This window comes from Phascolarctos cinereus, unplaced genomic scaffold (genome assembly GCF_003287225.1).
Source record: "Phascolarctos cinereus isolate Bilbo 61053 unplaced genomic scaffold, phaCin_HiC Scaffold_2;HRSCAF=192, whole genome shotgun sequence".
Lineage (NCBI taxonomy): Eukaryota > Metazoa > Chordata > Mammalia > Diprotodontia > Phascolarctidae > Phascolarctos > Phascolarctos cinereus.
The window spans coordinates 114,375,037-114,402,122 of record NW_027555625.1 but is presented as its reverse complement, the minus strand read 5'-3'; the positions used below and the strand labels follow the sequence as shown (position 1 = coordinate 114,402,122).

Genomic DNA, 27,086 nt, shown 5'->3' with positions numbered 1-27,086 from the left:
AGATATTTACTTTGCTATGTGATCTTGGACCTCTCTGGGCCTCAGTTTCTCTGTCTGTAAAATGTAGATAACAATAGCACATCTCTCGAAAGGTTGTGAAGATGAAAAGAGATGCTGTATGTAAAGTGTTTTACAAACCTCAAAGCATTATAGAAATGTTAGCTATTATTATATACTGGGAAATAGTAAGAGTGTCACCAAAAATTTGTCTTGTGGCCAACTGTGGTCACCTAACTCTAACAGAGATCTTTAGATAGAAGGCACTACTGTATATCTAAAGTCTATTTACTATGTATTACATGCACACTATATATTTTATGTACTAATACAACAGATACAATGTAGTATAGTGGATAGAGTGGCAATGTCAAAGACATAGGTTCAAGACTTGCTTTTGACACATAACTGGCTATGTGATCCCTGGCAAGTCACTTCGAAGCCTCTATAATTGTAAACTGCAAACAAACCAACCTGCATTGGAAAACGGAATTTGCTCTCCCAGGAGTTCCTTACTAATGAAATTACAGGACTAATTTCTTTTCTAGCCCCTATTAGTAAAACACTTCTATAGAAAACTTTGATGTCACATTTACCTAAGCTATAAAACAACTTTGGGGGAAGGAAAAAAAAAGGTTTTTGAACTTTAGATTTCTTTTCTCATAGGGCATTTTTTAATATATTCAATAACCATATTAGAAATTGAGTGATTTTTCTATGCACAAAAAATTAAGTTATTGGCCTTAATAACCTGGTTGATCTGTACCTAGAAAACTGATGTGAGGCCTTCTTCTGAAGGGCTCTTTTAAAACAACCCTTCCCTTTTGCAGCAGGTGTGACTTCTGATTTCTTTTTCTTTGCTTTATGAAGAACAAGTTTTAGTTAGCACCCAGCCAGAACCTCACCTGGCAGTTGGGGTGATGGGTGGTTGTAGGTTTATTTGCTTTCTTTTTTTCCCTTGTTGACCTAGAGCGGTTCCTTTCTTCCTCAGTTCAAAGGCATCGAAAGGGTTAAGGCCTGTGAGACGACTGCTGGATAGTAGCCAAGAAATGAAAAAAAAGCCATGGCTCCTGGGAATAGACAGCTAGCTAGCAGAGGATCCAACGGGTGTGCATCCTCTTTGCTGCCAGCATAGAAGGGCAAGGTAGAGAAGACAGAAGGGGAGGGAAGAGAGTAGGGGGTCAAGTGGGACCAGTGGGGAGATGGAGATTTAAAGGGTGGGGGGTAAGGTGAGGATCAGCCCTCACCGCTTTGGTCAATATCGTTAAAAGAGAAGAGATTTTTCAGAAATTAAATCAGGAATAAAGGGTATGTGCGTATATGTCTCTGAGTGTATATATAGACATATATAATGTGGTGCATGTGTATATATGTATATGTGTGTGTATGTTTGGAACTTGCCCTAAACCCGACTCCTAGTTAAAAAAAAAAACAAAAAACAGAGGGCAAAGGTGGCACAGCCCCCACCCCACCCCCTTGTCAAACCACCTCGAAGGTGCCCCGACAGTTGAGCAGGGCCGTCTACACCCTCTCGGGCTCATGTGGCTCGCACAACCCAGATCTGGACCAAAGTTTTGGGATTTTAAAAAATGTTTCTCTTCACATCTCGTAGCCCACAGAGTCCTGGGGCCACCTGAAGGGGTCTGTGGGACTTCTTTCTCCAATCAAGGGGAGGCCGAGGCGGCGGCAGCAGCAGCAGCTCAGCGCGCTGAGTAAGTTGCCTGCCGCCTCCTCTTCCTCCTCCTCCCTGCTCAGAGTCGGCAGCACAGTCAGTCCCTATCTCTGTCACGCAGCCAGCAGCCCCAGCTCTCTTCTTCTACTCCTCCCCGGTAGCCCCAACCCTCACACAGTTATTTGCGTGACCAACCCAAACGGAGAGGGAAAGGTAGGGGGGAGGGGCTTAGACCCGCCTACTCCTTCCTTTCTGGCTCCCAGTCCTACGCCTCCTCCTTTTCATTGGCCGCATCAGTACGCCCATCACCTCCCTGGCAACGCTCCGATTGGTGGAGGCAGCACATGGTCGGGGGGGGAAAGAGAGCCGCCCACTGGCGAGAATGGGGCTTCTTTTCTCTGTCTCTCCTTCACCCCTCCTCAGTCTCAACGTCCACCCACCTCTCCTCCCCCCTACTCTCATACTCTCCCTCCCCACCCCTAAATTCGCGGCAGTGTCCTTAGAAGACTCATTGGACCGGGGGTGACGGCGGCCGCTTAGGGAGCGGCACGCCCATTGGCCGCAGCTCGCGTCCGTCCCCAGGGCGGGCTCGGCCATTGGGCGTCTCCGTCCTGCTCCCCCCCGACCCCGCCCTCCAACGCCTCGCCCCTGGGTCGGGTCGATCGACCTCCTTCCCCTCCTCTCACAGATCTTCCTCAGCCTCTTCCCCCACCTCCTCCTCCTTCTTCTCCTCCTCCCCTCCCCTCCCAGCATCTTCCCTGTCCAGCTGGGCGGGGACTGCTGTACGACTCAGTAAAGTCTGTGAGTCACTGCACAACCCATCAATCCAATTAAATGTCTTGTGCTAGCCGAGCAGGCGGTGCTGCCGCCCGCCGCCGCCGCTGCTGCCGCCGCCAGCGCCGCTCGCTGCTGCTGCTGCTGCTGCCGCCGCCGCTGCTGCCTCGGCTGCCGCCGCTGCCTCGGCCGCCGCCGCTCCCAGCTCCCCTCTGATCCATGGCTGTCTGTCTGTACTTGTTACAGTGTAACCTCCTCCTCCTCATGAGCGGCAGCAACTTCCCCCTCAGCCAGCCTCCTCCTCTGCTCGGGGACTGCAAAGGGATGGGATAGAGCAAAAGCGTCTCCTCACTGCCTCCCTGCCAGCCCGGGCTTTCCATTAAAGTCTGGTCCTTGTTCCTTTCTCAGCCTTTTTTTTTTTTAAGAGAGTCACTGACCAACGCTTTTTCATTCCTTTATTATTTTATTGGCTCTCCCTCTCACCTCCTCCAGGGGTGGTGGCACTTGGTGGGTTTATTTTGGGGAAGGGGTTACTCTTTCCCCTTTTCACGCACCCCACCTTATCATCCCTTCACCTCTCAATCTATTTCTCCCTTAGACTTCATTTTCTTCTCCCTATTTCCTCCCCCCCCGCCTTCTCCACTAAGTACCTTTCCCTTCCCAAACTCCCAATCATCTACTCCACTGACGCACCGACACCCCCCACCGCACACATCCACCCCCTCCAGCCAGCCAGACACCCTCCCTTCCCTCCCTCCCAGTGTTGGAGCTAGACTGTGAGTAGAGTTCTTCAGAGAAGGGTGAGTACCAGACCGTATCTGTCCTCTGGGGTTTTGCAAAATGTAGCTGGTCCACTTTTTTTTTTAGTGGGGGGAGGGGAGAGATCACGTTGTGGGTTTAGAGGTTTCTTGCCCTACATGAATTTGAGGTGGTAACTCCCTCCCTCTTCTGTTTCCTCTCCCCCACCCCGTTCATCATTCTTAATGTATTCCTGGGTATTGCCAGGCGACTTCAGGGTAATAGGATATTTATAATAATCAACCCTAGTGGGATGCTTCATATCTTTAAGATGCCTTCGTGATCTGCGACAGTTAACCTGATGTTATGTGATAGTCCATGTTGATTACAAACAGGATAAAATAGCTAATGAATCTATTTTTCTTGAAATTAAAGTTAAACTTTTATTTAATGCAAGATGGAGCAAAAGAGGTTATTCCCCCCCTCCCCCATTTAAAACGTGGTTTGGCTGAGCGGGGAAAGGCAGGTTACTGCCTAAATGGCATATCTTAGTATCTTGCTATTGTTAACGCTGTTATTACTATTACAATTAGTAAATCATACAGCTGTAAAGAATAGAAAGTCTTTCATCTGAACCTGTTGGAAACGGTAGGGTGAAAAATCTGATTTGGCACTTCATCCTTCACTCACCCCTTTTGTGCCTAGCACATTGCAGAACATTCAGAATTTCAGTTCCTTAATTATTAGATACAGCGGAATGAATTGCATATGCTGAGAATTTTGTGCCTCTGCTATCTTTCCTTTTGTATATTTGATAGCCCGTCACATGAAGTGATGATACACAAGTTTGGTAGGAATTTAATTGGCTTTTTGCTATTAGTGGTCTCAGTGGTATGTGTCTGTAATATACCTTCATATCTAACTTTCAAGTATATCCTTAATACTTTAATGCATGATAAAAGTCACAGTTATTAAAAAAAACTCTGCAACTACTTCTGATGATGCTTTTGAGACTTCTAGCTTTTTTGGTTATTTTATCCTGGGTAGTGCTTTTTAACCAAATTCTGAACTAGCTACCTCTAAGATTCAAATTAGACTAAATAAAAATAGGTTTTGAAATGTTAAAGAACCGAAAAAGCATCCAAAACACCACAGTGGTTCAATTTCTTATTCATTTTCATGCTCGTCAAAATAAGTTTTTAATAAATGTAATTAAAAGAATAGATGGTCCTATATGGAAGTCTGCCAAATTCCATCAGGAGGATCTTTTCAGAAAGTATGCATCACTATGGAATTATACTAGTGTTTTTGATGATTATGTAAATAATATGATGGTGCTGTTTGAAAAGTTTTTAGAAATAAGGTGCTGATTTGTGGAAGTCTTGTAATATTACTGTGACAATTACTGTAAATAAACCATAAAGCCTTAGAACATTTTTTAAGCTTTTTAATGTAAAGAATTTAAAAGTTTGTTTTATTTTAGAATCTTTAATAACTAAAAAGTGTGTTTAGGGTAAACAGGCCAGAAGCTCTTAGATATTTTTTTTGTGGTAACTCCATAGTTTCTACCTGCCAAAAACACTTGATTCCGTAAAAGGATATAGATACCTTAACTAATGTCTTTAATTGGCTCCTGAAAATACAGATATTAGGTGAAACATGTTTTATGGGATGGTTGGTAAATTTTCAAGGGCAATGTCATAAGTGTTCCAACTAGGTGATCAGCTAAAATTATTTATGTTTGGTTTTGTACTGTTAATATGTGTTTTGGTATAATGAATTAAGCATGTTATTGTAAAATAACGTTAAACCTGGCAACCTTATGAATTGTGCCTGTACTGTCTTTTATGATGCTTATATGCCTGAAATAAATAACCATTGTTTTTTCACTGAAGGCTGTTGATAGAAAATTGCATATTTTTACCTTTAAAAATTTTTGCCTTTTAGAAATTTAATTTATGCCAATAAATTGAGCAAATGAGTTTTGTGAGTTTTTTTTTCTGCTTTGAACCTAATGAAAGATGGGTTGTGAGATTCAGTGCTTCTGTTCTCAACTTCTCATATGACCCTCAGAAGTATAGTCATCTAATAAGATGATAGAATAATGCTCTTAGATAGAATAAATCTAACAATTTATTTTCAACTAGCTGAATGAGCTGTAGTTCAAATGTAAGAAGATACTATTATTCAGGTATCTTCAATTTTGTTTTGAACTGCAACTTTTCTATGGAGAATACATTTTAGGGAAATGCTGTTATATAATATGTTGATACATCTGGAAATTGTCAATTACTACAAGAACCTGTACCTGGAAGCTCATCTTTGATATCTGATGTTTTCTATTTTTGGTATGACTTCTAAATTTACTATCACTCACTAAAGCGATATAATTACTTTTAATTGTATAAATTACATAAATAATTTGTAATTATTAAAAACAAATTGCATAAATCTTTTAGTGTCCAAAGTATTGATATCACTTTGCTATTACTACTAAGAGTGATAAAAAGAGCTCACCAGAACTATGTACATAACTTACGTAAGGATTTGTTTGAATGTAAAAACTAGTACTTTACTTACTTTTCCATTCATAAGAGAAACTTATTCATAATGAGCAAGCTAAATAAAATATGAATATATAGTAGACAAAGAAATGAATATAAAACTCAGTTAGTCATACTGCAAACTTCACGACATGCTTAAGAGGATACAGTTCTTTTAAGAGAAATAATTTTTTAGAACAATCAAAATTGAGGGGCACATGACCATATACTAATGAAATCTCAGTTGATTACTATGTATCTACAAATTATACAATTCAAAAAGTATATTTTAAGAAAGAGGAAAGTTATAGTGACAAATGGCTAATGGTAATTTGTATCAGAAGTGTTGGACATTAGAATTTATTGCAATATGCCTCAGATGGTGCATTTTAAACATAGATTTAAACATTTTATTATTTTACGTACGTGGAAAATGTGTTAATCATTTACTCTTTGAATATACACCAATTTGACTGGCTAAACTCTCCATTTAGAAAGATACTCTCTTTAGTAAAGGAGTTTTAAAAATTTCTCAAAATGAAAAGCTGTTAAAAATCACACAGGTAACCACGAAAGCTGTTTCAGTGTTATGTCCTGCAGTTGGATTTCTTGTGGCCCTGCTTATTTGCAGAACACAAAGTGTAGGTCACTTATTTTTCAGATGATAGCTATATCTTCGCATGACATTGTTTCCTATAGCAAAGATCTGTTCTTTCATTTTATCTCCTATGCAATTGTTCAAGTATGTGCTGGCTTCCCACAAACTTAGATCTGATGTGTTCAGATGAAAAATAATGTTTATTATCCCGAAGGATTTGATGGAGAGTTATAAATTATCTTTTTAGAGTTTGTGATTTGTCATTTTATTTTTTGCATATGAGAAATTTTCACTTTCTGATACTCAGTCAATTAGAGATTATAGGGAGGAAAATATACTACAGCAGTATCTGTCTGGATTACTAGTAGCAACTGAAAAGACTGAAAGTCAAGATACTTTGAGTTCTAACTCCATATCTACTTCCAAATGACCTTGAGTATGGCTCTATTCCCATTTGAAAATGGCGGAGGGAATAATGCTTCCCTCAGTGATAAGGAAAGATATGATATACTTACTATTTACTAAATGCATTTGAAAGAGGCACAATGCTAGGTAAACATAATTGGCTTCTAGAAATAGGTTTTTGGTTTTCACATTTATTAGTTTCCATATTATCTATTAGAAATTTTTTTTTTACTGAGTCAAAGAGGGTTTAAATAGTGTCAGAAGCTAGATTTGAACTCAGGGCTTTCTGACTCCAGGTCCAGTGCTGTAGACTAGTGTCCACTGTGCCCCAGCTGCCTGGATTAGTACAGTTTGTGCAAAGTCATGGAGATAGGAAGGAGCTGAAAAGAAATGCAATAAATTAGGAAACTGAGGACCAGAGAGGTTAAGCAATTCAGTCTCATATGATTATTATAAGTGGCAGGCAGAATTTGAACCCTGATCCACTGACTCTAAATTCATCACTCTTTCCCCTACATCACATTATACTAGCAAGCACAGTGAGTTTTGATTATGTAAAGGCTTATAAAGCTTTTGCTTGTATTTACATTGTAAGTATGGAGTGCTCAAATGATCTGACAGTACAGCAATAATTCTAAAGTTCACAAAAGTGAAAAATTAATCATATTCAACTTGAAATGGCCAAATAATACTTACTTGTGTGACTCTCCAATTTACTTAATTTTTCTGGCTCTAAAGTTCTAAGACTTCTTGAATGCAAGAAAAAAAAGTAAGGAAGGAAACAAGCATTTATTAAGAACCCGCTATATGCCAGGTACTGTGTCAAGAGCTTTACAAATATTACCTTATTTGAACCTCACAACAACCCTGGGAGGTAGCTGAAGAAACTAAGGCAGACAGAGTTTAAGTGATTTGCCCAGTGATTTTTGAGGTAGTGAGTGTCTGAAGCATAATGTGAACTTAAGTCTTCCAGACTCCAGGCCTTCCTGACTCCAGAACTCAATCTAGAACACTGTGCCACCTAGAAAACGTTGACAGCTTAGAAAGTATGACTCTAATCACTCTGAAGTTTATGTATTACAACTTTTGTTTTTGCTTTTTTGGTGAGGCAGTCAGGATTAAGTGACTTGCCCAGGGTCACACAGCTACTAAGTCTGAGACTGGATTTGAACTCAGGTCCTCCTGACTCCAAGGCAGGAGCTCTATCCACTACATCACCTAGCTGCCCCTATGTATTACAACTTTTAAGGCTTTAATGTTCTGTCTTATTTTACAAACTACTTTTTGTCTTCTAGTATGCAGTAGGTAGTCAAGGGGCTTTGAAAAGATCAAAAGGGAGGAGATTCTAGTTAAAATATTATTGTGATCCTTCATCTTCTGTCACTATCCTTTGTCACTGTGAAAATGAAAATGTAACTTATAATGGGAACCAGTCAGAAAGAAGAGAAATGAAGAATAGGGACCTAGCTAGAAACTAATACATAAATATTTAATGTATATAATTAATATATATATATGAAGAAAAAATAGTAGTTGCATAAACTCTGCTCTCTGCTTCAGAACCTCATATTTTGAGCTCCAAATATGAGGTTCTGAAGCAGAGAGCAGAGTTGATACAGTTACCATTTTTTCTTAAGCCATTGAACCATCAACAAGCCAAAATTCATTAATTCTGATATCATATTTCTTCCAAATTTCTGAATTTACGTGTTATCCAAATACATATTGATATATAGACTCTTTACATTATTGTAGTATTATGTACAACTTTTATTGTTTCATTTTTCTTTTTAACATGTTTTATATAATTACCTACATATTTGAAAGTGTTTGAAAATCTAATTTGTTCAAATTACTCAGTTCTACTCAGTCCCACCTCCATTTCCAGTTCTCTCTACTTTCTTTGAGTTTATGTTTCTTGTTGCATGTTCTCTGAATCTTTTTTGTGTTTTGGCTTCTGGACCCCCACCTCATCACACCTGTTTTCTAAATGTTTTATGTTTGGTTTTCTCTTATACCCAATATAGTAGTGGCATTTGAGTGTGTTTTGTGTAGTTGATTTGTAGTCCCTCTTCTATGTAAAAAATTTGCTTTGTCACAATTCGAAAGATCAGCTGTACATTGATTTTCCATATAATCTAAAAAGTGATTGGGCAAAAACAAAACAAAACTCATTTAAATTAATAACTATTCACAGTATACAAGTTCATGTTCTCTGTTTCCTATTAATCCAGCTCATTATTGAAAACTTCACTCATTTTTCTGAGTTTTATCTGAGAATGTTCATAATATCCAAGATTGTTTGCCATCACGCACAGTTCCATGAGCCATGTCTAGTGGTAGTCTTTAAAATAGAAAACTGAATCTGACCTCTTACAGGTGACTGTATTGATAATATGTCACTGGTAATAGGAATAAGAAGTAGAGTTGTGAATAGCAATTTTTTAAAGTCCCCTTCAACTAGGCAAAATTTCAGACCATGTCCACTGCGAGGTTTTCCACTATTTGACATTATTGGGATGATTCGTGGTCTTTGGTGGAAGCAAACAAGCAGTTTTATTGTTTTACACTGTTTCAGTTCAAACCCGAGTGAAATATATTGATTTCTTTAATATATTTCTCAAATATATTAATATTTGGGATTTAATACCTGGGATTCCTTTTACCTTCAAAGTGAAAAGAAATGAAATACACATGAATTGAAGCAAATAAGGTTTACATGAAAGTTCTCTGAGTCCTAATAAATATCATCCTGAATTTTACTGAGAAGCAGCATGGTATAGTGGAAAGAGAATCGTCCTCCAAGCCAGTAAGGCCTTGATTCAAGGCCACCCTCTGGCACATTCTGGTTCTGTGACCCCTGAGCAAGTCATTTAACCTCTTAATGCTCCAGGCAACTCTGACTAGAAGTTGAAGAGGGGCAGAGCTTTGAATTTGGAGGATTTATTTAACAAAATATATTTTCTGTTAATTTAGGAAATATACATTCCATGTTACCTGTTAATATAATGTTAGTTAAACTGCCTCTTAGTATCACAAATATCAGGTTTCCTGAGATACAATGCTTCATAAAACCTGACCTAAATGAAGATGTTTCCCCCTTTTTGTACCTCTCTTGCTATCTTCTTGACTTCTGAGAAGTTTAGTGTGTAGAAAGGGTTACTTTGAGGAGAAAAGATCCAGGAAGGACATTATAACTGTCTTTAGGTATTTGAGAGGCTATGATGTGGAAAAAAGAAATAGACTTGTTCTGTTTGGCCTCAGTGGGCATAACTTTGGAGCAATGGGTTTGCAAGGCAGGCAAATTTGGGTTTGATGTCAGGAAAACTTCCTATCAATTAGAGCCATCCAGGACTGGAATGGGCTGGTTGGAAAGTCGTCAGTTCCCCATCATCAGAGATCTTTAAGCAAAGGCTGATTGTGTTACAGTGAGGATCCTTTTTTGGTTATAGATTGTACTAGATAGCTACTGAGGTTACTTCCAGCTCTGAAATTCTGTAATTTTGAGTGGTCACATTTGAGCTTTGCGTTATGAGCTTTATTTATGATGTCTTGAAAAAATTCATATGTATGTACATGTCTATATGTATATATATGTGTGTGTGTGTCACACACACACATATCACATCTTGTGATCAGAGTAAAAGAAGTACCAGCTCTTCAAAGCAAAATGCCATTCAAATTCACAAACATTATTGTGGTTTGGGTTGAAAATCATGGAATACAATAAAACTGCCTATTGTTTCCACCAGAAAGCTTGAATCATCTCACATTCATGAACTCTGGAAAAACCTCATAGTGGACATGGACTGAAGTTTCTTAGTTTTCTTTGTACTTTATTCTTTAAAAGTTGTTTCCTCCTGCTGTTTTGTTTTCCTTGTGACAGGAGCTGAGAAAAGTACCAGTGTGAAAATTGCACAATGGGAATGTAGCCACCTCAGCATTATTGTGCAATTAAAAGAAAATCTAAAATTTGTGTTAGCCAGTATGCACAACAGGCCTAGCCCATGCTTTCAGTGGGTTCTATTATTGGAAATTCTATATACTTCTTTTAAAAAAAAGCTGAACTCATAGTGTTTCCCTTCAAAGTTTATCTTGTCAATGGAAATTGTAGCATTATATCAATTCAGCAAAAATTTGAGTGCCTGCTGTGCTGAAGTGTAAATTGGTCCTCACCCTCAGAATGTATAATCTAGTGGGAAACAAGATACATGTACATGAAAAACTAAAAGCGTAGAGTCTATATATGGGTTAGATTGTCATGCAGTTTTGAGGGGGTGGGTAGAATGAAACTTATGTTCTGACTACCCAGGTCAGCCTAGCTTTTAGGTCAGTCTGGTGAACTATCACCTACTCTTTAGTATTGAACATCTCGGCTATGGCTCTTGACATTTTCATTATTAGAGTTATTTCTTTGGGTTAAGAAACTGTCTCTAGAAGGATATTGCTAAAAAAGTACATCTAACACATTAGTGCCCATTTATAGAACATCGGCATAGGTTAGATATTTTTATTGCTTTAGGCTTTGGAAAGCAAAAAGCAGGACTTTAGGATTCAGAGCAATTATGTTTTGATAGAGGTCAGGAGGAAGGGGAAAAAAAGTAGAGCAGTCTTAGTGGGAAGATAAAATTCCTTAGAGATAAATTTTACCTGCTCAAGTATTAATACATTATATTAATTATATATTATAAATATAATATATTTATGTGTAATTACATATAATATAATTACACATAATTATATTATAAATATAATATATTTATGTGTAATTACATATAATATAATTACACATAATTATATTATATACAATTAATAAATATAATATATTAATAATAAAGTTATTAGTAGTTTTGTTTAGGGCCAGCCCTGATGGGCATCTGTACATAACTCTGTGTATAATCACATTAAATCAGTAAATACTGTATTTATCTTATCTCTAATATATATACATATATATATATATATATATATATACATACATGCATACATATATATAGAAGTTTCTGATTTTTGTTTTTGGAACAGTGAAAGAAGTTTCTGAATCATGTTAAAAATTTTTAGAATATGTGGTGTGACTATGGATTTTGTTCTCAATATCCTTAATCTTAAAAATATTTAGAATTCCTATGTGTCCCAGTAACATATGCTATAGTGGGTATTTAAAATGTTTATTTAAATATACCTAAAGGACCATATAGTTAGATTTAAATAATAGTAAACTTAAATAACAACAAAGACAAAATTTTGGCATTTATTTTCAATGTTTGTCACTCTACATGACAAGGCATCTAGGTAGAAATTTCTTCACTTTATCTGAGTGCAGCAGCCTCTCCTAAATTTTTTTTGAGAGGCATTCTTATGAGAGACAAAAATATATTGGGATTAAATGTCTATTTGGGATTTTATACATTCTATATTAAAGGCAACACTTAATTACAGATATTAAATAAATCTATTAGTATTGTTTCTTCTTGAATTTTCTCCTGTTTCCTCAGTTGTTATTGACCTAAATACCTTACATCAGGAATGTAAGACTTAGGCAGGAAAGAGATACAACATTGGGACATTTGAGAATAGAAATGTAGAGAATTTTTGCCTTATGAAACTTGTTGAAACAGTCCTTAGTGATAGGGCTCAGAACAGAATTTATGGAATTGGAGGTTTAGGTTCTCATTTGAAGACTCTTATGCCCAAGGCTTTCTTCCTTATGACTCTGTTAGCATCATTTTTCAGTAGGATTCCTTTCTTACTCAATAACAATCATCTAGCATAATGAACTTTTAAAGACATTTTTCTTTTTCTTCTTTATTTTGATGTATTGTTTTTATCTTGTGTTCATTTTAGGTATGTATTTTATCTTGATGTGTTGTTTAAAATTTAGTTGAATATTGCTTATTATTATATATTTAAGAATTTTTTTTTACTGTTGGAATCAATATTTGTGAAGTTTAAGATATCAAAAGTAATTCCAAATTTTATGAACCAAAAAATCTTTGGAAGTGTTTCATGATGAACTTTTTCTGAGCTCTCTTTGGTACTTAGACCACAGAGGAAAGGTATTCTGATACGGTGCTGTATGTGATGTGATTTGGGGGTCACTGAAAGTCTTGCCTTAAAACATTCTTGCTGCTCAACATACTATCTGAAATTCCAGATTATAGGATCATTTCCTTCAGTTAAGGTATTATGTCCAGAAAACCTCTGTCGAAATAGATCTCAGGGGAAAAATGCATCAGGACAGACTTGTTTGTCAAATTAGCTACTTGTCAACTATCAGCAAGCAAAGAAAACAAAACAAAAAAAGCTTTTAGAAATAAGTTTTATGGGAATTGGGAATGAGGAAAGTAGAATTGAGGAAAAAAATTCTGATTTATATTCACAAATGTTGCCTGGATCTGGCCCTGGATTCTAAAACTTAGATAGAGGATTTAGACTAAATAATTTCTAAAATTCACTTCTGTCTTATACTTACTATGAAAATATAAAGGACTTTCTGACTTTAGCAAGGCAGCATGGTACGGTGCTGAATTTGGAGTCATAGGTCTTTGGATTAAAATCTTGGCTCTACTGCTTACTATCTGTGTGACCCTGGACAAACCACTTAACCTCCCTGGGTCTCAGTTTCCTCAACTGTAAAATAAGCCAATCAGACTAGATGACCTCAAAGAACTCTTCTCTAAATCTTTGATCCTAAGGGAACAGACAAAATGTTGTTCCTAATCTAGGACTTTTGTTACTTAAATTATGCTTAGAAATAAATGATCATTTAGCAGTTATAATAAAAGTGTTCTCATATGGTTATGGGCATTGCCACGTTCACAGTTTAAAGAATGTAGGTATATTTTCATAGTACTTGATTATAATAATCATTTTATATTAATATTAATAGTATTTAATATACTTTGTACAGGTAAAATGGAAATAATTGACAGGGCAGTATATTTAATGTCAATTTATTGTTTTATTAGCTTAATTATTTAGATTATTTTAAAATATGGAAACCTGTGGCAAGGAAATGTAGAAAATCAACCAGATTGATAACAGCATAATGAAACATGATGTTGTCTTAGACCTATACAATATAGATAGAATTTGATAATAACTAATAAACAGAGATTATTGGAAACATCAAAATGAACAACAATAGCACAACTCAATTTTTTTTTGTTAAATTCTACCTAATAAAATTATGTGAGTTTTATATAATATTGTTTTATAGATGAAGAAACAATAAATGAAAAGTCTTATGGTAGAATATTAAGTCCTTAAAGTTATGAAAATTCTAAAATTAACAGATTTTATATGTGCTAAAAGGCAATGGATTCCTTGAGTTCAGGGACTATTTTGTTTTTGTCTCAAGTAGTACCTATGCCTAATATACTACCTTACACATAGTAGGCACGTATGTAATTGTTGCATTGAATTGTGTTTGTGATTCCAAAGTAAAGAGTTTATATTCCAATTTGTCAGTTTCATTTGGCCAACACTATGCTTTTGTTTTGTTTTGTGGAGTATTATACAAATAATATTGCTTTTCTTGTTTATGTTGAAGTCCTACTTAAAATTTCTGCCATATACTAATGAGAAGGAAATATTTTGCCAGGCTTCTTGGAAATTCTACAGTAAATTATTCCAGGCTTGGGTTAGGTGACAAATGAAATCAAATTACTTCCTTTTGAAATACATACATCTGTTGCTGTGCACATGGTATAGTGGTATGTATAAAGTGTAGCCCAGGGCCTGGACACACAGCACTATATAAATGCTTATTCTTGTCCTTTTTTTATTTCCTCTTCTATTTCTGTGATGTAACATTTTAATTGAGCTTGATTTGGACAAATTTACTTCATTGATCTCTACTGACCTGTTAAGTTATTCTTTCAGCACCATCTACTCTTATTTCAGAAAAATTTGCAGTATATTTTTATTTCTTATCTAGGCCTTGACTAATTGCAAACGTACAGTTTCCTAAAGTGTCTCTTCTATATTACTGTCTACAAACCAGTCAGAGTTACAGTGATTTTGACCATACTATAACCTTATAAATTTAGAGCTGAAAGGTACGCTAGAGGTCACCTAGTCCAATCCCCCATTCAAAATGTTCGTTCAGTTGTTGAGTCTTACTCATCCTACCGTGGTAGATCTCAAATGTACTCTCTTTTGTTCACTTACATGACCACTATGTTCAGGTCATTCTGGCATGGACTAATCTACCAACCTCCTACTTTGCTTCCTGACTTCTAGTTTTTCCCCTGTCATGTAGGTCTGTCTTCTATGCTGCTGCCAAAATAGTCTTCCTCCAGCACAAGCTTCACCATGTGAGTCCCATGCATAAGAACTTTCCATGACTTCCCATTACCCTGAAGATAAAATACAAATTCCCCTTGTCATCATTTAGAATCTTTCATAGTCTGACTCTATTCTCCCTTTCCCAGACTCATTTCAGGTTGTTTCCCCTCCCTACCTCTCCCTGTTCTACTTTCCAAGCAAATTGGCCAAACTTAGCCTTTCATCTCCTTCCTGCTTCTGTGACTTTGCACTGGCCTTTCTCTCCACTCCCCGCCCCCCCCACCTCCCCTTAGCCTCTACATACCTGGAATGAGTGCCTCTTAGACTCCTTGCCTTCCCTCTAGCCTTAGCATAGGTGCCAAGTCCTATGGAAAGGCTCTCTTGCTGCCCCCTCTCTGAGCTGTGTTACTAGCATTCTCTTCATGGATTTATCATGCTATGTTCCCCAGTAAACTATAGTCTCCTTGAGAACAAGCACTGCTTTGCATCTCTGGTGCCTAGCACAGTGCTTAAATGCAACAGACACTTAATGAATGTTTTTTTTCTTTCTTTCTTTCTTTTTTGCTTTAGATTGCTTAAGTGATTTTTCAAGTTTACGCAGGCTGTAAATAGCAAAGCAGAGGTTAGAGTAGAGGAGTGCTTCTCAAACTTGCCCTCAGGACTCCTTTATAGTCTTAGAAATTATTAGGGACTCCAAAGAGTCCCTAATAATTTTGTTATTGTCATTTGTATATATTATTAGGACTCCAAAGAGTCCTAATAATTTTGTTTATGTGGATTATACCTATCAATATTTATCATATTAGAAATTACAATTGATAAATTTAAAACATTTATTCATTTAAAAATAATAATAAACCCATTACATGTCAGCATAAATTATGTATTTTTTAATGAAAAATAACTTTCAAAACAAAAATTAGTAAGAGTGGTATTGTTTCATATATATTTATATATTATATACATATACATATTATATATATGTATATATACATTTTTGGGGGGTTGAGGCAATTGGGGTTAAGTGACTTGCCCAGGGTCGCACAGCTAGTGAGTATCTTGTGTCTGAGGCCAGATTTGAACTGAGGTCCTCCTGACTCCAAGGCCGGTGCTCTATCTACTGAACTACCTAGCTGCCCCTGTTTTATGTATTTTTGCAAATATTTTTAAATATCTAGCTTAATAGCAGACAACTAGATTCTCATATTTGCTTCTGCAGTCTGTTTTGACGTGTTGTTTTGATTGAAGTACATGAAGAAAATCCAGCCTCACACAGATAGGTAGGTGGAAAAGGGAGTGATATTTTAATAAGCAAATAACATAGTTGTTGACCTTGCAGCCCTTATGAAAGAGTCTTGGGGACTCCCAGGGATTCATGGATCACACGCTAAAATAATGGTTCCAACCAAGTCCTTTCAGTCCAGATATAGTACTTTCTTTCTATTGTATTATTGCTTTACAGCATGATGATCAGTGAAGGAGTTAACAAAGCAAAATATTATACTTAAAATTGTAACATTCTATTTAGCCAGGACAAACCAGGGCTTGGAAGCAGTCACCAAATTTTAAACATTTGATGCTTTGGGGAGGATCTAGGCTCACCACAGACAAATTTGATTGCTACAGTTTCAGTAATAGGAATGTTTGAAAATAATTGCTCCTTGTATGCTAGCAACCTTTTCTTGGTCTTGAACCCAGCCACACCTATTCTGAAAGAGTCCATCTTCCCTTGATACAAGTAAGCAGAGAAGGGTCTTTGTTGAGGCATGCCCTTTATAAAGTACTTGCCAGAGGATTGTCATATTTGTTTCCTACAGTATTTAAGTACTCTTGGAACACCTGCATTGCCTTGCAAAATACTCATAACCTGGTCAGAAAGGCAAGATCCACCATGCATTCTTCCAAGTTTGCCTCAGAAGGAGAACAACTACTGTTGAAAGAAAGGCACTTAGCCTCTTTGATCCCATACAATGAGATCTTCCACATTTTGCCAACCTAGACAGCAACAAACTGAAAGGTGTATGGTACCTTGCTGTGAAAGGAAGAAAGGTCAGTAGATAAAATCTCTATTCCCACAGATGACTTGGCAGAGGAGTTTGTTTGGTAGTTAAACCTTACCTTGTCCTTTTAAAAATTATACTTCTTTTTGCTGTCTTTTTTAGATTTAGTAATAATGAGAGCTACATCAGTCTGAATAATTTCTGCTTGAAGGTATTAAGCTCTATGAATATTGAAAGAATATCATACCCTCAGTTTTGAATGGTACCATTCATAATTCAGAGCTTCTGTTGGAATGATTTGTTTCAACTGGAGAACTATTTTTTAAATAGAACTATTTAAGCGTGTGTTGCTGTCTCTTCTCATACATAACAAAATGAAGTTGTATAAATGTTGAGTTATTATGGAGCACTGTTAGAATAGCACTCAGACTTCTGAAATTGCAATTTCATTAAAGAAGCTAGGGAAAGAATGTTTTGGCTACAGTCTTAATTGTAAGAATTGTGTTGTTGTGGAAAAACTTTTAAACTTACATTGAGCTCCCTGGATTTTTTAAAGAAAGGTAAAATATGATTATAAATTGTGAACTTGCTGGGCTTAGGAGAATTTTTGCTTTTAGGTACTTGCAGAGGTATATAACTTACTGGTCCTTGAATAAAAGAAAACGATTCCTTTTTTCCTTCTAGCACATATAATAATAACGTGTTTTTATAGCACCATAAAGTTTGCAAAGCATTTTCCTCCGCAGCAACCCTATGAGGTAGGTAATACAAGCATTAGATCTCTAGTTTACAGATTAGAGATTTTGTGTAGATTTTCTACCTGATGTTTGCTATGGCTGGCTTAGCGGCTGTCAGAAATCAAATGGTTATTGTTTTCCTTTTTATACAACACTTTATTATTTTTACCCTTCTCAGTTTTTTTAAGAAGGCCCAAAAACTCAAATTAAAATTAAATTTCCTAATTAGAATAAATTGTGGTTTTCCTGTAATGGAGAAAAATAATACATAGGAAACTTTTTTCCCTCATAGCTACAGTATGCTAGGTAGACTCAGTGGTCAGAATAGTGAGCTTCCTTTTCTTTGGCCAGTCATCAGGCAGATGAAACCAATGGGAATGAAGCAACTGGGGCTAATTTAATATTTTTTTCCCCTCTCCAGAGAACTTATTTTCCATTCTACCTCCAAGTAGTACTGTAGAAGTGACCTGAGAATATGGAACTGAAACCTAAGTGATAGTGGAATAGAGAGCAAAGAAGATCCACATTGCTTCTCTGCCAACTCTTTCTTGGCCTCTATTAGTAAGGACACTTACACCCCAATAACAGCTTAACAGCCGCAACCTCTTTCATTTGCTGTTCCTTAATGCTGCAGATGAGCGGAAGCCATGTTCCCTATTCTTTCTCTGATGCTCTAAGGAGCTAGTTTGGATTAGCAAACTGCATGTTTCTGTAAACCAGTTGTTTCACTTATGAACAGTTTCTTCTTATTTCTTCAGTTTTATCTATGCTTTGACTTTGGTAATATGTTTTGCTTAGGAAAATTTCCTCTGCTGAAAATTAACAGAAGGATGAATAAAGAACCATTGGCCCCTGGAAGGAAGACTGGCTAAGAAAAACTATTTAACAAGGTTCTAGATCCAGAAGTATAAGGGACCTTTGTTGTTATTATTCAGTTGTTTCTCTGTCACGTCCAACTCTTTGTGACTCCCCCTCCTTAGGATTTTCTTGGCAAAGATACTGGACTGCTTTGCCATTTCCTTCTCCACTCAATGTATAGATGAGGAAACTGAGGCAAACAGGGTTAAGTAACTTTCTCAGGGTCACACAGCTAGTAAGAGTCTGAGGCCAGATTTGAACTCAGGAAGATCAGTCCTGACTCCAGACCCAGTGTTATTATATCCATTGTTACCACATAGCTGCCCCATAAAGGACCTTAGAGGTCACCTAGTCCAGTTTCCCCCAGATGGGGAAATGGAGGCCGAGAGAGGGTAAGTGTCTTTCTCAAGGTGTATAGTAACAAAAAAAAGTTGAAAAATGCAGATTATAGCAGGAAAGAGTAATTTCTATCATTGCTGAAGGAATGCAAAAGTGAATTTAAAAATTTTCAGTCTTGGTCAGTCAGTAAACATTTTTTGAGTGTCTACTATATACCAAACATGGTGCTAATCATTGAAGATACAAATGAAAACAAAAGACATACCCAGCTCTTTCAGGGCACTCAGAGTCTAATGGGGGAGACAACATGCAAACTACTATGTGCAAAGAAGATATATAGGATAAATTGGGAATAAAAGAAGAAAGACACTAACATTAAAGAGATCAAGAAAGGCTACTTGTAGAAGGTAGGATTTTAGCTGGTTCTTTAAGGAAGGCAGAGAAGCCAAGAAGTGGGGATGAGGAAGGAGAGAATTCCAGGCATGGAAGACAGCCAGTGAAAATATCTGGAGTTGGGTGATGGGGTTTCCTATGTGAGGAATAGCAAAGAAGCAGATGTCATTAGAGTGTAGAGTGGGGGCTGAGTACGGTGTAAGAAGCCTGGAAAAGTAAGAGGAGGCCAGTTATAAAGGGCTTTGAATGCCAAATAGAGGGTTTTGTATTAGATTTTGGAAGTGATAGGGGGGCCACTGGAGTTTATCAAATAGGGATGATGGTGTAGTCAGACCTTTGCTTAAGGAAGATCAGTTCGACAGCTAGTGAAGGATAAAGAAATGGGGAGAAACTTGAGGCAGGGAAACCAACCAAAAGGCTATTGCAATAGTACAGATGTAAAGTGATGAAAGCCTACACCAGGGTAGTAGCAGTGTCAGAGGAGAGAAGGGGGCATATAAAAGAGATGAGGAGATGTGACAAAGGTAGTACTTGGCAGGTGGTTGGATATAGAGGATGAGAGACAATAAGAAGTTGAGAATGACACCTAGATTATAAGCCTGGGTGACTGGGAGGATGGTGGCAAAGCAAAGGAGACTGAGAAGGAGCAGTCAGAGAGGTAAGAGGAGAACCAGGATAGAGCCATGTCATGAAAATCTATAGGGAAAAGAGAGTGTCAAAAAGAAGAGGGCATCTGCAATGTTGAAAGCTGCCGAAAGGTCAAGAAGGATAAGGATTGAGGGGAAAAAACATTGGATTTGGTAATTAAGAGTTAATTTGTAACTTTGGAGAGAAGAGTTCTGGTTGAATGATGTGGCTGAAACCCACACTGCAGAGAGTTAAGGAGAGGATGAATGATAAGAAAGGAAGTGGAGGCATTGATTATAAATGGCCTTCTAAGGAGTTTAGCCACAAAAAGAAATAGAGGTATAGGATGATAACTAGGGAGATGGATGGTTTTACAAGCTGTAATTAATCCAGATTCCTTCCTCATGCTCCTGAAAACTTTTCTTCCTGGAAGATCACTTCAAGGGTAGAATTTACACCTAGGAAGTACATTAAATTCCTGTAGCCCCTCTCTGCTTGTTTAAATGGCTCTTCTCATAACTTCCATTTAAGTAGGCCTCCCAGGCCAACCATCTCTTCATTTCTCAACAGGCTACAGTCTAGACTTCTCTACCATACAGTCTTCCCCCCTCCCAACTTCTTTTTATGCATTGTTTTCTCCCATTATAATGTAAGCTTCTTGAGGGCAAGGACTGTCTTTCTTTCTTCTTGTGTTTGTATTCCTGGCTCTTAGCACAAGGCATGTAGTATGTGCTTAATAAATGTTGTTGACTGAGGATTGTTTAAAGATAAGGGAAATCTGAGCATATTTATAGTTATTAGGGAAGCAGCAAGTAGAGAGTGAAGAAATTGAAGATAAGTGAGAGTGGGGATGATAAAGGGGGCAATCTGCTAAAGAAGATGGGATAGAATGGGATTGGTTGTACATGTAGAGGAGTTCATGTATCACTCCCTAGTAAGGAACAATTCTTCAGGTAGATAACGGGGGATGGCATCTAAAAGATATGAGATGAGTTCTTGGTGAATGGCCTCTATTTTTTTAGTGAAATATGAGGCAGGATTCTCAGTTGGAGGGAGAGAGAGCTGTGGGAGATTTAAAGAGGGATGAAAAGATTTGGAAAAGTTGCTGTAGTGAATGGAATAGGAATTGATTAGGTAATGATAAAACAATTGCCTTACTGCAGTTAGGACCTGATCTAGATTACATAATATAAATTTGTTGTGGACCCATTCAGTACAGTTTTGTGTATTTATCTAGCTTCATTCAACATCACAGTAATATTAGTGAGGGCAGTGGGAATGGTGGGAAGACTAATCCAAGGCTGAGGCTTGGCAGGGTAAGATTGATGGTAAAATAAGGAGAAAAGGGAATCAAAAGAAGAGGATAGTGTAAAGTTACACTGGTTCATCAACAGGTCCAAATAAGAAGGGTAGAGAGTGTAACCACTATAATGTGATGGCTCTGAACTTGTTGAGGAAGGAAGGAGAATGTCTTGGAGATCTCTAGACAAGGGCTACCAGAATCTTGACTGACTGATAAGTAGGGATTGAATGAATCTCAAAGTAGAGGATGTTAACTGAGGAATGGTGGTAGAGGGACAGCCTGGAAGTGGCAATAAGGAGTTAGGAAAATTGCATTTCCCCCACCATGAGCGAGGAGTCAGTGGATAAGTGAGAGTGCTACCAGTCACCCAGAGAAAGAAATGTGGAATCTGAATGCAGATGGAAGCATACTATTTTCTCTCCTTTTCCTTTGTTGTTTTGTTTTATTGCTTCATTCTCATGGTTCCTCCCATTAGTTCCCCATTATTCTTTACATCATGACTAATGGGAGAATATGCTTAACGTGAATGTATGTGTAGAACATATATCAGATTTTATGCCATAGGGTGGGAGGGGGAGAAAATTTAAAACTCTAAATCTTATGTAAGTAAATGTTGAAAATTAAAAATAAATAAATTTTAAATTAAAATTTTTTTTTAAAAAAGACTACTACAGGTGCAGGAAAGGGTGTCCAGGGAAGCTTCAGAGGCAGTACTCGAACCCGTGTCTTTCATAGATGAAAGGATCATATATTTAGAGCTAGAAAGGATCTTAGAGGTCATCGGGGCCAACCTATCCATTCTGTAGTTGATGAAATGAAGGTTCATAGAGGTCAGGATACACAATACACACAATAATTTATATACAAATTTACACATACATTTCCTTTGGGAAAAATATTAATTTGTCACTGAATAGTTATAAAATGTGAAGGTGATTCTTTGTTGAATTTCCCAAGTATAGTCTTTACAAAAGAGGCCTTTACCCTTCTACACTTGTATCATGGCTCACATTTAAATAGAACCTTACAATTTGCAAAAAATTTTCCTCACAGCAGCCCTCTAAGTCAGTTAATATGAGAAGAAAATATCCTTGTTTTACAGATAAGAAAACTGAGACCCAGAGGTTTGTCCAAGGTCATACCTGGCAGTCAAGATTAAAACTGATGGCTTACATCCAGTTTTCTTACCACTGTATCATTTACTTTCTAGCTTAAGAGATCTATTTATAGTTTCTCACATATTATGGAAATAAATTTTTTCACTTTCAGATTATTCTCCACTCCGTATTAATGTGTTTCCATTTTAGGTAGACAAAATTTTTTTCCCTCTGGATAATATTTTATTGCTGACATGGAGGTGGCCTAGCTCCTTAAAGACCATACCAGCAGAACTCAATTAGTAGGTTCTACCAAGGCTTTGAGCACAGCTGAATTGACATACTATCTGCTTTCTAGGGACAAGCTTAGCTAGGAAGAGAGACTGTCACCTGTTGGCTTACCATGATGAATTCTGTGATTGTTGAAGTCCTGGAAACAAACAAAAAATACAAAATATCTCTCAGTTCTATGCACTCTCTTTATGCTTATATGATGAGGATTGCAAGATGGTAGAAACTGAGACAGAAGGTACTAAGAATCACACAGTTTTTCTGCTATCTATAAAAAATCAACTCAGCTATTGGTACAGTTTGTCCTCAATTTTTGAAGAGATGATAGTACTTACTGCAACATCAGAAAGTAATGAGAAAAACCAAGCATTGTTTGGATCTAGCCCAGTGAAGTGATGTAAGACCAAGTCTTGAAGTCAACTGGACTTGAGTCTTAATTCTGGCACTTAACTGGTGGTATGATATTGGGCAAGTCTTGACCTTTCTGGGTCTAAATTTCTTCATTTGTAAAAGGAAAGGATTGAGTTAGATCTAGCTTAGATCCCTTTTAGCTATACATTTAGGAAATTATTTCTTACTATAGCAAAGAATGCTTTTTCTGTCAATTACTAAAAATAGAACCAAATCACTATTGTGAATGCCTTTAAGAGTGGGGCAATATTGCTGAAACCTTTCTGGTTGCTTAATAGGGAAGAAATTTTGGAGTCAAGTCTCTAGCATGCAAGTGTATTTTTATTTTTTTTGCCTTTAAATAATGTATTATGTAGGTTCTGGAATGATATTTATGGTGGAAATTTAGGATCTTTCTCAGTGAAGTTAGGATCATAATATCATAGACCTATAGGTGAGGAAACTGAGGCCCAGAGAGTTTAAGTGACTTATTTATGGTCATACATGTATTAAGTGACAGGGCTGGGATTCAGACTTGGGTCCAGTGACTCCAAATTCAATATTCTTTCCATTCTACCACACTGCCTCCATGTTCACTTTACTTTCCAGTTTACATTACATTTCTTGTCTTTGTTTATTGATGTCCATCCATGTGACAAACAGAAAAAAATTGTAGCCATTTAAGTTACATACAGTTTAACCACACTCTCCTGTGTGATCACCTCTTCATTATTACAGAACTGAGTAATCAATTTTTGTATTTTCTAGGTATTTAGTGTCTCTTTTTTGTTACTTGACTCTGAGACATTTTACTGCTTGTTAATATCTACTTACTACTAGAAGATGAGTAGAGGAAAGTTAAAGAAATCAAACTTTTAGCTGCCCGATTTAAAAAAAAAGTTTGGGGAGATTGAAAGAGTGGAAAAAAATTAAGTTTGGGGATTAATATGCATTACTGTACCTTTTCATATTTATGCTTATTGCCATTGGTAATTATCTTGAATAAATGAAAGTTGACTGTATGGCTAATGCATATAATTCTTTGATAAGTGAAGTTGATGACCTTTTCTTTTGGCACAGAAATGAATAGTGTTCTGCCCTAACTATTGCTCAGTTCAGTTAATAGGAATTTCTACTCACTTAAATTACTGGCCTTAAAGCCATGGATTTTTTTAATGTACCTGTTGTGTTTTCTGCTATTAGTGCTAAACATCACTAATTAACTTTCGTATTGATATGTTGTTCATCAGATAAAGCTGATAACAGCTGCTTAGAAATTCAATCTGAATTTCTTCCATATCTTTCTACAAGTTTAGAGCAAACTTTTCCAGTAATTTTCAAATGTCACCATGATGGTTTTATAATATTTTGAAGTGGGGGCATGATGATTTTTGGGGTAGAGAGAAAAGGTATTTGAGAGGCAAACTGGCTTCATATTTTTAAAACTATATTTATTTTCTTTTTTTTTCTTTTTTTTCCTTTTTTTTTTTTAGTGAGGCAGTTGGGGTTAAATGACTTGCCCAGAGTCACACAGCTAGGAAGTATTATGTGTCTGAGGCTGGATTTGAACTCAGGTCCTCCTGAATCCAGGGCCTGTGCTCTATCCACTGTGCCACCTAGCTGCCCAAAACTATATTTATTTTCAAAAATATTTTATTACTAACAGCCCCAAATAAAAGTACAGCCCCCCCCAAAAAAGAACTTTCTTAGTGATATTTCCACGTAAATGAAGTATTGTAACTAATTTCAGTTACTTCCTCTTATTCCTTGTCAGAATTATTTGTCCATTCTTATTTCTCCTCCTCTTCCTCCTTCTCTTCTTCCTCCTCCTCCTCCTCCTCCATGACTTGCCCAGAATCATATAGCTAGTGAGTATTATGTGTCTGAGGTTGAATTTGAACTTGGGTTCTCCTGACTCCAGGGTCAGTGCTGTATCCACTGTGCCACCTAGCTGCTCTTTGTCCATTCTTAATTACTTTTCCTCTTATGATAGTAATTAGCATGTACTCTGTTCTTCAAGTTCTGCCCTATTTCATTTTGTATTATTTCATAAAAGTCTTTGCAGAGTTTTTTTATTTTTAATATTTTTACTTCTTAGTTGTGTTATATTTCATTACATCCATGTACCATAATTTGCTTAGTTGTTCCCAAATGTTTGACATTTGTATTTTCTAATTTTTTTGTGCAGTTACACATAATATTGTTATGAAAATCTTTAAACAGACGACATTTTTTCTCCTGTTTTTGATATTACTTTTAGGGTATATTCCCAATGATGCAATTATTGGGTCAGAGGGTAAGATTATTTTTGTAACCTTTACTTCATTCTTCCAAACTGCATTCCTACATTTACAATTCCATTAACAATGAATTAATATATTTGTTGTCTATAATACTTTATTTTATAATATTTTATATACAATATTTTATATATTTTAATTATTATTGATAATTTGACATATGTATGTGAGGCACTTCCTCAATGATATTTTAATTTGTATCTCATTAATGGTTAGAGAGGTAGTGTTTTTATTTAACAGCAAAATGAGGAAAGTGATACCTTTAGTCAGGTCTACGATCTTGGTGAAGTCATTTAACTGTTTAGGACCTCACTTTCTTTATTAGTAGAATGGGCAAGTGGGATGGCTTAGATGATTCCCTAAGGACCCTTCCAGCTCTGACATTTCATGGCTATTATTTTAACATACCTCCCTTAAAGTTAAAGTTCTTAATTTTCTTAACTTTCTTTTGTCATAGACCCCTTTGGCAGTCTGGTGAAGCCTATGGACTCCTCAGAATAATGTTTTTAAGTGCATAAAATAAAATACATAAAATTATAAAGGAAACCTATTATATTGAAATTCAGTTGTCAAAATATTTTTCAAAACTAGTTTAGAGACCTCACATTAAGAACCCCTGCTAAAAGATCTCAAAGATTTGATGGACACAGGGCCAGATTCTCAGTGCATGTAGTTCATTCATTCTTGTCTAGCCCATGTTAGTACTGTGCTAGCCTAAATATTTTCCTTCCAACCAAATCTGATTTATATAAAATCTATCTTCCTATTATCATTGTTATTTTTTCCCATGTATTACTGTATTTATCTTTTTACTTTTCAAAGAGCTCTCATTTTGGGTGTGTGACCAATAGTGGGAATTAAGAAAGTATATCTAATTTAAACATGTGGAAAATAAGATACAGTAAAGTGACCACTCTGCAGTCACCCAACTAGAACAGTGGCCCAGTGGAAACAGCACCAACTTGCTGATCAGAAGACCTGGGTTGAAATCCCACCTCTGATACCACCGCTGGTGCCTTGCACAAGTCATTTAATCTTCTTGGGCCTCATATCTAGAATGAGAGAATTGGATGAGATGGCCTGGGAAATCCCTTCCAGCGCTAGATCTGTGATCCTACATGAGTTCTGGCTTTCACTACTACTATGCCAAGGTTCTTCCCGTTGTTTCAGCCAGATTCATGACAGAATTAGAGAAATAATATTTTCACATAACAAAAATGATCTCTCAAGCCACATTTTCTTTTTGTTTACATAATTTATGTTAGTTTGTTGTCTTCAGTAAAATTTCAGTTCCAGTGAAAAACATGATCCATAACCATATTATTACTGCTTTAAATTCCATCATGGTAAACATCAGATAGTTGAAGAAAGCTTTTTTTCTTTCTAAATTTGATGTTTCCCAGAAAATTTCATAAATGAGTAAAAGTTAATAAAATATTTTTTTCTTTAGCAGTAATAGATTAGACAAAATATCCCCCATGGTAGATTTAGTTTGAGTATGTTAATCCTACAGTACTTCCTGTATGTATAAGAATAAGGAACTCCAACTGATATGAAAATTTAAGTAGGTCCTATAAAACCTGATTACTGTGTACAAACTTCTGACAGCTGGCATTTTATACACTGAAACTTATCTTTATAGTTTTTGGCTAATGACTATTCACAGACTTTTTGAAAAAAGGTTATTAAGATGATTAAAAAATAGACCAGACGACAGATTCCATTCTCAATGTGA

At 36.6% G+C, this 27,086-nt stretch overlaps 1 protein-coding gene across 1 annotated transcript in view; it reads left to right on the top strand.

Moving 5' to 3' along the window:
• Positions 1–2,544: 2,544 nt before the first annotated feature.
• SERTAD2 (SERTA domain containing 2) overlaps positions 2,545–27,086 on the top strand; it is a 145,451-nt gene continuing 120,909 nt past the window's right edge. The window contains exon 1 of the mRNA XM_020985439.2: positions 2,545–3,243. The gene's annotated coding sequence lies outside the window, so the exon portion shown is untranslated. The remainder of the gene's footprint in view (positions 3,244–27,086) is intronic.